We start from the raw sequence: 12,977 nt of genomic DNA, 5'->3' as shown, positions 1-12,977 counted from the left end.
GAATTCAGATCATGCAGCTTGAGTTGTTGTTTTTTTTTATATTATTATGTACCACCAAATCAACGTGATATTTAAAAAATCTGAAAGCCGCGTGCGGACTTGCCTACGACCTAGAAGCAGAGCTTATAAAAAATACAAAATTAATAAAACCTATTAGAATTATATAAGTGCGTCTCTGTTTCTACTTAAAACGCTGTCAATTAATCGAACGCAACACTGTTTCGTGTCTTTAATTGGCGTTCAAATTTATTGCTCAAAAATATTAAACGAGGTTTAACACAAATTGGCATTGGTGGAGGCGGGCTCGATCTCATTACTGTGGTGAGTAGCAATATTAACCTATAAAATATTGCCCACTGGTATGAGTACGGTGACCACGTTAACAGACAGTAATTACGCAGATGCATATTAACGCTATACGTGAATTGTCTGATCACCTAAAGAAATAAGTATACACATGTACATGAATTGCCATTACGACTTCTAATGATTCAATGATATACTATAACCGCAAAAGTAACATATATTTGTTACTTAATTATTATTAATCATTTTGAAATCTATTATATTAAAAATACAAAGAAGATTTGCTAACAATACAAAATAATAGAGATATTCGTTCCTGCATAGTATACAATGTATACGTCAATACAGGAAAATTATACTCACAGAACAACTCAGCTAACATTTGAAGTAAAAAATACTTCGCTAACTTTTTATCCGGCTTCATCAGCCAAAACGTCAATAATCAAGTCTTATCAGTAAAATTTGAGCCACTTTTCTGTTTTCTATTTCGTCAATAGGAAACCAATATACCCGCGTGATTTCAGCAAGTACCTATGCTATGTTAAAGTAAGCTGACGTGATTATGAAAAGGAAGGTGGCCATAGCATTCTATAATAATGACGTAACCTCATTGAGAAATGTCTTATGGCGTTATTTATAAACGCGTTACTGGCCTGAATTAGCTATGAATCGTTTGTCTTTATCTGTCATTGTGACTTATATATTTGTAATAATTTTTAAGAAAAAAAATCGACTTCAATGGGGGATGCCGTTGAAAGGTTACTTATTGTTGATGGTGCACTCCAGACAATGAAATGAAAAAGACAGCATCTTTTGCCTAACTCAAAGGAGGTAAAACCACCCACGTTTCTAGTAGCATTTCGTTTCTGTAAGCGTCATAGTTATAACCTAACCTAACCCAATGTTCTGATACCATTTCGTTTCTGTATGGGTCACAGTTCTAACCTAACCTAACCCACTTTTCTGATAGCTGTTCGGCCAGTTCGGTTCTGTGAGGATCGCAGTTCAAAAAAAAATCCAGGTCCAAGTTTGGGTCTGGGTCCATAACGAAGAGAATAAATCGCCAAACGTGAACTATGTGTCGTTGAAGAGTTTGATCATCATCAGTAGTTCCACTTCATCAAATGTAACTTTTTTATGTAAATGCTGGATTTGTTGATGAAAATACAAAAATCACTATATGTATGCCTTTCACATTTGAGGAGTTCCCTCGGTTCCTTGTGGATCCCATCATCAGACCTCGAGCTTGACAAAAATGTGTCTTGAAAACGTAACTTGCTTAACAAACATAAAAAAGAAGACAAATCGCCAAACGTGAACTATGCGTCGTTAAAGAGTCCCATTCTGATATTTCTGATCATCATCAGCAGCTGCACTTCATCAAATGTCACTTTTTTAAATGGAAATGCTGGATTTGTTGATGAAAATACAAAAATCACTATATGTATGCCTTTCACATTTGAGGAGTTCCCTCGATTCCTCATGGATCCCATCATCAGAACTCGAGCTTGACAAAAATGTATCTTGAAAACCTAACTTGCTTACCAATCATAACGAAGAGGACAAATCGCCAAACGTGAACTATGCATCTTTGAAGAGTTCCGTTCTGATCATCATCAGCAGTTCCACTTCATCAAATGTCACTTTTTTAAATGTAAATGCTTGATTTGTTGATGAAAATACTAAAATCACTATATGTATGCCTTTAACATTTGAAGAGTTCCCTCGATTCCTCATGGATCCCATCATCAGAACTGCGTTTTGACAAAAACGGGATCAATCTGTATGTATATACTTACAATCAAAAATTAATTTTCAAAATCGGTCCAGAAATGATGGATCTATGGAGTAACAAACATTAAAAAAAAAAAAAAAAAACAACCGAATTGAAAACCTCCTCCTTTTGAAATCTTGAAGTCGGTTAAAAAAGGGATAAAACATAACTTGACTAAATCAGGACCGTAAAGTTTTATGAATAAGGGGGTTAAGGAATAGTAAATTGCCTGTCTAAGTAAAGAAAATTACAAATGAATAAGTAAATTATGTAACAACATTTAAAACAACCTTTCGATTAAAATTGCACTTTGCAAGATTTTGAATGTCTCTTGCACCACCTATAACTTTGTTTGATTAAATACAATGTTTGACTGGTGGATAATGCCTATAGGCATTAAGTCCGCCGTTTATAATTTTTTCTTTGTTTGCACAAAAAAGTTTGAATAAATAAACAAATAATAGAACATTTTAATTACCTACAGTAAAAACTTGTTTCCCTCTCCTTTTAAGGTACGGCCACCCTACATATTATACACATACCGGAATAATTGCAGCGGATCAATATGGCGGCCTGACTCGATGCCGCGCACACATACTCGTATGCATCACAAGTTCACAGCGTATCATATCTTTCCTTTGAACAAACAAATTAGATTCTATGTAGATATTCAAACAAGCGCTCGCTACGGTACATAATGTCGCGGCATGAAAACAAAAGATAAGCAAGCGAAAGGTCTTTTAAGATTTAGAAAACACGATAGATAGATAAATAAAATTCTTTATTGCCTGAATTAAAGTAAAACAGTGTTATAATTGATGACTGACTAACCCTGACCTGACTAGCTCAGCTAGTAAAAAATGTCAACCTCGAAATGAAAACTCGTAATACACTAAATTATTGCCATAAAAGTCACAGAAAATCTCGTGTGCGCGTCGGTGTCCAGAAATGCTAAAAGCGCCTCGGCACGTCTAAGACACCTTGGTATACCTGAGAAAGCCTGAGGGATGCCTCAGCATTCCCAAGCACACCTCGGCATGCTTGAGGACGCCTTGGCAATATGCTAAAGGATCCGTTGCTGTGCAATCCCGATAGTGGACGCCGGTCCTAATGCAGCTGTTTGCGATCAAATAGCTTTAAAATGTATTTTACTTTGTACAATAAAAATAATTATATCTTTAGTACCTAGCACAAAGGCATAGCATACAATTAGCTCCATGCGTAAGCGCCAGCCGCCATAAGGTACCTTTTGCCGTGAAATATCACATATCTTTACTATTTCATATCTAGTGAATCTCTAATTCATTTCTCGAATCGCGCCGTGAGTCTCCGTTGTTCCGTCTATCAGAGCCCTTTCTAGTGTACCTATTATAATAGTGTATTATAGTGAAAAACATAAAATATGTAATATCATGTTTTAAATTTGTAGTTTTCCGAAAGTGAAGTTGAAATTTCAAAGCCACATTATCTAGGATACATTGTCGTTGTTAAATATATCAAACACTAAAGAATCATGAATGTAGGTAGGTAGTCAAGAACAAAATCGTCGCATATACATGTTTGTTTGTACGATTTGCCAGTTCATATTTCCACTTGAATAGAAATGAGCTGAGCAAATACAACAAAAGACTTTTCACACAAACTCCTTAATAGATCACAATGTCACAAGTTAGCCGAAAGACGAAACTCCTGCCACGAGTGAAACGAACTTTACGTGACTTCACCTTAATAAATTGTAAGATGTCTCCCTTTAGTTTACTACGCGGGCAGAAATTAATTTGCTAAAGTCAAGCCAGGTATTTCGGAGAAGTGTACAAAGACAAAATTATTTGTACAGAAGTACCTACAAAGTTACACAAAATGCAGGGCATACTCAGAATTTTAATTAAGAAGCTACGTTCATATTGTCCAATCAGGTTTATTTTTTAGCGAAAATAGCACTGCTACTTACTCTGTAGGTATATTTAGGTACTAGGTATGTATTTTAAGTAGTGTAATGTTCTTGATGGTGTATGAGGTTTCCAGTGTTCCCAAGGATGAATCCTTGTACGCTTGTAAGTAGGGCCGGTAAAGCGGGTATAGTATAACTCCACTAGATTTATAAGCGGCCTTTGGTTGCGGTGGTTGCTTAACATCAGGGCCGCTCTCTTATTTGCCACCGACGCCACCGTCTTGGTATAAAAAAAACCGCGTCCTGCGTGTTCAAGAAAAATACTTTTGTTTATTCCTGCCCCAGAAATTTTGAAATCGGAACTAAAATGTCCTTAATAATATATTATAATTATATTTAAATAATATGTTTTTTACATTGGACAGAACGAAATTACTAGTATAGAGACTACAAGGTTCGTTTGCAAATGAGCATGTTATGCCCCCTTCACATCTATTCCAGTAGCATTCCAGTCCCGTGGTCGAAGTAAGATTACTGGAATAATGTGAACCTGGAATATAGTTATTCCAGTAAACATTTCAATTCGGTGACTAGAATGATGGTCTACTTTTGATTCCAGCTGGCCCAATCTAGCGCCACGACACTCAACTGGAATAATGTAGTCCGTCAATCCAGTGCTGTATTGAACGTTAAATCGTGAAAACGTATTGTTTTTTGGTAACAGTCTCCATAAATTCACTGGATGCCGAAAATGACTGGAATTGATTTAAACTATTTGATCCAGTTTAGTGCTGGATACGATCACTGGACTGGAACGTGGCATAACATTTATTCCAGTAGCATATTGCAGTCCAGTGATGGAAGCCAGTGCTGGACTGGATCATAAATGCTTACTGGACTGGAATGCTTACTGGAATTTATATTCCAGTGCTGGTTCACATTATTCTAGTAGCATTTCAGCACTGGATTCGATCACTGAAGGACTGGAATGCCACTGGAATAGATGTGAACCGAACATTAACCGGGCATTAGTTCCAGAAGTTACCAGAAGCTTTTCTTTAATAATAAAGCCGTAACTGGTTATATAGGGTAGGACGGGGACGTTTGAAACAAATTATGTTTTCCCCTCACTAGCTCGGAAAGTTGTCGTTTATCCTTCAATACAAGCGGGGAAAAACGCGTTTTATCCACTAGTGGGGAAAGTAATTTGACCTTGGATGGAGCGTGTTTAAGTAGCTTGACAGATAACAAAACGTAAAACGCTCATGATAATGGTTCGTTCGATATTATGGTTTGAGAATCTAATAAAAAATACCAAATTTTGCTTTATTTAATGATTTTAAGTCATAAACCTTAAAATTCCATGAGAAACGTTTGTTTTTTTATAATGATGTTAAATATTATAATTCTGAACGCACAATTTGAGTCGATGCAATTTCAAAACGCATCGTTGACATTTCATACATCAGAAATGTCAACATTATCAACATTTTTTTTTACTTAAAACCTTTTCTCACCGACTCGCGTAAAAATACACAACTTCCAGAGTTTTCTGTTATAATATCGTAAAGAAATGAGTGATTCCAGTGATGAAGATGATCTAACGCCTGTGGATGTTGCACTTTCCTCGCTATAGTGAGGTGAAAAGTTTTGTGTTACACACGGGCGCAAATGTATTTTACTTCTCGTGTGTTGAAACACTCGTCACGCTCAGGATTCTATTTTAGAACCACTCGCTTCGCTCGTGGTTCACCTATAGAATCCTTTCGCTTGCTCGTGTTTCAATTCTACATTAGCGGGTAAAATACAACTTTGCACCCTTGTATAACAAATAACTATTAACCGCCTGTAGGTAACTACATATTTTATTTTTACAGTACAAAATAGGGAATGTCACCGGGAACAGCACACCTCTAATTTTATTGTGCTTCATACAAAAGTCAAAAGTTTCATTTAAAACATGTTTCAACCATAACCATAATAAAATCATTGTCACTCCCTTTTCCACAATATATTATTAAAAAAAAGGAAGTCATAAAAAATAAAGAAATATCAATAATCAAAAATTTTTATCTTATCTTCAAGATCGCCGTCAATCAGTTCGTGCTGACCGAACCTTCTCTGACTGGTGTGATCTTTCTGCTGGAGTTCCACAGGGTGGCATTCTCTCGCCTCTTCTTTTTTCAATTTTTATCAATATGGTCACCCCTAACATTGGCTGCTCCTACCATCTATATGCTGACGATCTGCAGCTTTATACACAAGCAAACGTTAAGGACATGGATCATGCAGTCTCTATCATGAATAGCAATTTAAGCCATCTTTCTGCATGGTCACGTTCTTTTGGGATCGTAGTTAACCCAACCAAATGTCAAGCGATCGTACTTGGGAGCCCACGCATGCTGGCGTTGATGGATTTACATAGTGTAGCACCTATCAGGTTTGAGGATGTCGTGATACCGCTATCACCTAAAGTGAAAAATCTGGGTCTGATTATAGACAGTGGCCTTACGTGGGAACCCCAGGTGTCTGATGTATGTCGCAGAGTGACGTACACGCTGAGATCGCTTTACAGGTACAAAAACTTTTTGCCAATTAGCACAAAGATCCTTCTCGTTCAAGCTCTTGTACTTCCCACTATCGATTATGCTGATGTGTGCTACTCTAATCTAGTTCAAACTTCACTTAACAAACTGGACAGACTGCTCAACAACTGTATTAGGTTTATATTTTGTCTTCGGAAGTACGACCACGTATCAGCTTATCGTAAGCAGCGTAATTGGCTTCCTATTCGTGAGCGAAGATCTTTGAGACTGTTAGGTACACTTTACTCTCTTCTATTTGATCCCAATACACCAGAATATCTCAGATCCAAATTTAAATTTGTTACTGCTCGCCCTGGTGGTGTTCTCCGTCCCTCCCGTAGCCTTAAGCTTTCCATTCCCCCTCATCGCACTGGTTTCCTGACCAACTCCTATACTGTTCAGGCGACACGCCTGTGGAACGACCTTCCACTCAATATCAGAAAAGCTCAAAGTAAATTCACGTTCAAGCGTATGCTGCGCAAGCATTTGTCTGAAAGATGTAAGTAATGTTTCACAGTAGGTACATGTATAAGTATATATGTAGATATGTATGTAAGTGTATCATACAAAGTATATGTTTAAGTTTATGATTTAAATATAATAGGTATACTATAATTAGTATTTAATTTGTAAATAGTAGGTAGTGATATCGTTTAATTATTTTCAAATACAGTACAAAGCCTGCACCAACAAACGTCTCTTTTTGGCCCAGTGGTTGACTGGTAGAGAATGCCTTAAGGCATTAAGTCCACCATTTGTACTTATTTTATGTGCAATAAAGTATAAATAAATAAAAATTTGTAAGACTTGTGAAAAACGTAGGGTCGTTTGAAAGGTCCCCAAGTTGCTTCAACCGTCCCCACTTCACATATTTTACTTCAAGGGCCAATATTCTTTACAAACAACACTCCATCGCTGTTTAATGGCAATTAAAATATTCTATAATTCCCATCCAAAACACCAAAAGAATTCATGTACCTAGTCAAAATACATAAGAAAAAAAAATACGAAAAAGTATACGAGCACAGGTCCTTCACTTTATACCGCGATTTTTTTTAAAAGCTCCTCAAGTCACAGTAGTGACTGTATTTCAAACGTTCCCACATAGTGTTTCAATTAACTCACCTATGGGGTCAATTGAACCACTCTTCCACATTATCTTTAACTCCCTATAATTACGTAGGCGATATGCTTTTCAAACATATTTTATTTAAAACCTAAATGAATAACCTTTAACAATACATCAGGCTCATACCTACTGTAGTTGCCACGTATAGACTATTCCATTGCTTGAGTAACGGTGCATCGATGTCCTGATGTGGCAATTGCAGATTCTTTTAAAGTAGAAAATGTTCTCGCAATTGTCAAAAATGACAGGAAATTTAGGAAACTATCATGTTGGAAACAGATAATTTCGATCCCCTACAAAAACATGACAAGTTTTCGAATTTTTTTACTGAAGAAATTTCTTAATCTTGGAAACTTTCCGATGGTACATCAGCAGCAAGTATTGCCTAAGATTTAGAATTTTGGAGTTTTCCTGGACGACTCTAGCTTGCGCTTGTGAAGCAATTCGAATAACACTCCAGGCAGTATAACGACATTAGTCACTAACGAGCTGGCCTCAAAGAGACAGGACTCGATTACCGACTTGTCGATCGAAGCTCGGCAAAGGGTCCACTTAGTAACTTGGTTAGTTTCTAGCCATCATATGGACGCAGAGTATCTCTGATAAATTTCTCATTAGGAAGTGTTTACGAAGATTCTATACGGTATTCAGATTTTACAATCTCAATCCTTGATAATATATGAATTGCAGTGCTCCTCACTGCTGGGCACCAATAATTGTGAGCGAAGTGTACTAGGCGACTCAATAAAGTGCATCTCACTCACACAAATCAATAAAAAATAAGTGATAACGTAGGATTTTAAAACATGAATACCGCTCTCGTTATTAATACATTTACGAATTATCAATAAATATGCCTTCGGTGCAATGGTCAGAAAAAGCAATCAATATAACGCTAAAATAGGAAGTTCGCAGGCTACGAAGATGTGAAGCAGTAAATGAGGGTGGAACGTGACAAACAATCGTAAGTATGAGAGAGAACAAATAACAGAAATACCGTATTTATATCCACGATTTTCGCGTTCAGATTAAAATCGCGGATGCACAAATTAATGAAACAAGCGTATAATAATGTACACTAGGGTAGGACGGGGACGTTTGAAACACTTTATTTAAATGCCTGTAACTATTTTATATTTACAGTTAGAAGGATAAGTGCCTGTATTATTAAAGGTTATCTATTTAGTTTTTAAATAAAATGTGTTTGAAAAGCCTACCGCCTATGGTTACGTGATGATAGGGAATTAAAGAGTAATTCAATTGACCCCATATAGGTGTGTTAATTGAAACATTATGCTGGGACGTTTGAAACAACAAGATACGGATAAGGAATTTTTGTAGAAATACATAATTGTGTTTCATACAAAAGTCAAAAGTTTCAATTATAAGAATGTTTCAATCATGACCATAATAAAATCACTGTCACTCACTGTACATTTATTTTATTCTGAGGTTGTGCAATAAAGAGGATTTGTATTGTATTGTCACTCCCTTTTTCACAAAGCATTGTATTAGTCTAAATATCAATAATCAACTATGTATTTGTAAGACTTGTGCAAACGCGGGGACGTTTGAAACGTTTCAATCGTCCCCAATTTCGTTGTTTCAACCGTCCCCACGTCACATGTTTTACTTGAAGGACCAATATTCTTTACAAACAACATTCCATCGCTGTTTAATGGCAGTTTGCAATATTCCATAATTCTCATCCAAAACATCAAAAAAAATTCAAGTAGCCAAAATACATAAGTAAAAAAAATTAAACGAAAAAATATGCGAGTACAGGTCCTTCACTTTATACCGCGATATTTTTGAACGCCTCGTCAAGACTACTGCGTTGCTCGCGCGCTCGAGCCCTATTGGTCCAGGATTTAAGAATGACTAACCGCATAGCCTGAGTATTGCGTCACATGCATGGGTATTGTAATTTTCAAGAAATTTGACTTGTTTCAAACATAACGTGTTTCAATTGTCCCCGTCCTACCCTACTTATAAGTTAATAATAGGTATAATCATTTGTAGGTATATGTAGATGATATGCTTCGTCCACATGTAAGCAATCTCTACATCTGGGACATGATATAATTAGGTGTGAGCGATGCTAGAAGCTATTATAAAACTATACACTCAAGAACAATTTATTTATATATTTAATCGTATGGCAAACATATTTTAAAAATGTAAACAATATAAGAACAATGAAAACTGGTTTCTCTATACCGGAGATTATGTACAAAGTGACCCGTTTTAAATGATGAAGTGACAGCATGCTTACGATGTGTGCTTGTTTTCAACCGACGTGTTGCAAATAAAAAGTTACGACCCTTCAAATCAACACCGAGAGGCCAATGCAAACTTACACCATCAACATTATTTCCGAAAGGTATTTATTAGGGTTCCGTACCCAAAGGGTAAAAACGGGACCCTATTACTAAGACTCCGCTATCCGTCTGTCCGTCTCTGTTTGTCTGTCACCAGGCTGTATCTCATGAACCGTGATAGCTAGACAGTTAAAATTTTCACAGATGATGTATTTCTGTTGCCGCTATAACAACAAATACTAAAAAGTACGGAACCCTCGGTGGGCGAGCCCGACTCGCACTTGGCCGGTTTTTTTAGTTTTGTCCTGATGACACAAGGATGTTGTTCTTATTAGTCTTATTACAATTACAAGCTTTAACTTGTACTTACCGCGACAGTCAGTTAAGGGTTTAGTGTGAGTCTTTTGAGTCTCCTCCATAAGTCGGCATTACCCCTAGTGTAAATTTCATTTACTAGCGTGACGTGACGTACGCGTTTGCGTTAAGTGTCATTTCGTATGGGATTTTGAGTTGTCAAAACGTCCCGCTTGGCGCGCTGTTCAAAATCCCATACAAAAATAGACATAAAGCAAGGCAAACGCGAACGCTCGTCACGCTGGAATTAAATTTGCACTAGGTGTTCAGATCTATGTAGTGCATAATCGTTTACCATCGTATTATCACGGCAACGCACGAACGTTTTATGCTATTTCAGTCAGTCTAACTTAGTACAAAAAGTACTGAGGTTGACTGAAGTAGCATGACAAATATGAACGTTTCCGAGAAAATACGATGGCAAAGGATTATGCACTACATCTGTACCTCAGTTGGAAATGCATAAATAGGCTAATAATTTCATTTCGCAAAATGTAATTTACGAAACAATTAAGCATCCAATTTTCCAATCCAATCTGTACACAGTTGTTACCGGCAATATATTTCAGCTGTGTACATCGGAAACTGATCAACGGTCCAGATTGACAATAATCGAAATGGATGTTAGTAAAGCCTGTTTTCCCATTAACATTAGTTGTATGTCACCCGGCCTTGATGAATATATCGAGTGCCGCTCTGATTTCGTAGAATATTGGCACGAAACGAGACATTTAAAGTAGAATATTAGCAATAAGCATATTACCTGTTGCTCATTTACTAAACAGCATTTGTAAATTCTTCATTTATGCAATAATTCTGTAGCCATTTCATTCTTCTTTTACTACACTTTTTTTTCAGATTAGAGAATTTTTATGTGGTATCTACTTAATTATAATCACGAGTTCTTTCGATCTTGATAGGAGAAAAATAGTGTCCCAAGATTTTTTATACCTTTCCGTCGTATTTTTCATAGAATTTGTATGACGGTAACGGAATGGAAAAACGAATAATGTATGGATGTTCTAGGACACTTTTTTCTCGTATTAGGATGTACAACTTTGAATAAAATGACCCGTATAGTCCACGCCAAAGATGTAAAGACTGAATACCTAATTATTACACATGAAGTACAGTTGCCATCAGATATATCGAAGCGCCCAAGTGTAACTAGACGCACTAGCTGAACTAGTTAATTTATAAAACTAGCGTCCCGCCCCGTCGTCGCACGGGTAGTTCAACTAATTTAAGCAGAATCTTTACAGGTTATACATATGAACCTTCCTCTTGAATCGCTCTATCTATTGGGGAAAATCGCATCAAGGTCCGTTGCGTGGTTTTGAGGATCTGGGCATACATTGGGACAGACATACAGACGGCGGAAAGCGACTGGTTTATACTATGATGATCGACACAGCTGATCAGTCTATAATATTTTCATAAACTTAAAATCTTGATTACTAAGTATCAATGTTACATATAATAGAATACATGAAAGTAAATATGTATGCATTCAGTAAATCAATATGTAAATAAAAGCAAAAGTGTTCTCACGCCAAATCCCAAACAACAAACAAAAACTCTAACCAAATCATGTGTCCAAGTGGGCCGTTAACCAGAAAAAATGATTGCAGACACCAAAGAGAATAGTTTGTTAAGAGGGTTGTTGTTATGGTAAATTCTAGGTTTGTGGTCTTATAAAATCAGATACGTAATGCTACGTACAGTATTTTGTATGTATTAAAAGTGTTTGATATTTGCCTATTAGATATAGACAATAACTATGATTTGTAATTTTTATTATTAACAATTTGATTATGATTATAATTCGTTTTCTACCATCTGTCGACTCAGCATAGAAACTAAGAATGAAAATGTATAAAAATAACGAAAAGATTTATATATATATATATATATATATATATATATATATGTAAATTATTATTATTGGATCATCATATGATTTTGACCCATGTTATTTCGTTAATATGTGTTAAAATAGGATTTTTATTGTAGTTAAAATAAATGAAATGCATGGAATAAAGCATCGGATATTTATTGGAAAAACATAGATAGCAGTTGTTATGAAATACAAGTTATATTTAATAAATCAGATAGAATTATAAAAGGAGGATGAGATGACCGTGACGTCATTATGTGGTGTTTCATATGAATTCCGTATTAGCGGGGCGATTTGACCGTTCTAAAAGGAGAAACTGGCTCAGCTGGTGGGATAATACTTTATTGTTAAGTATCAGAGGTGTGGCAGCATCTGTTCGGTAGTGTTTGATCCTTGGTTTCCGATGAGCGTTTTTTGCTTAAACTTTGCTTCTCTTATACGAGTCACATAATATCTTTGCAGAAACTATTCAAGTATGGTGCTCGAGTTATTAAAAAAGCACGTCGAGGAATGCGTTTTCTTAATGTGTTGTATGGTTATAAATACCCCTAAACCAAGCGGGGAAGGGATTATTCAATTTTTGTTCGTCGGATTGTCACAATCTCTGGCTAATTCGTAGACGTTAAAACAAAGGTGGTTATTTTGACGGTTGAAAGCTTGACATGACGTAGTTATTATGCCACTTTTTGTCAAACTGTTCAATTGTTATTTTTAGTGTCA

This window comes from Cydia strobilella, chromosome 3, assembly GCF_947568885.1.
Source record: "Cydia strobilella chromosome 3, ilCydStro3.1, whole genome shotgun sequence".
In the NCBI taxonomy this organism is placed as follows: domain Eukaryota; kingdom Metazoa; phylum Arthropoda; class Insecta; order Lepidoptera; family Tortricidae; genus Cydia; species Cydia strobilella.
This window is presented reverse-complemented; position numbering follows the sequence as displayed.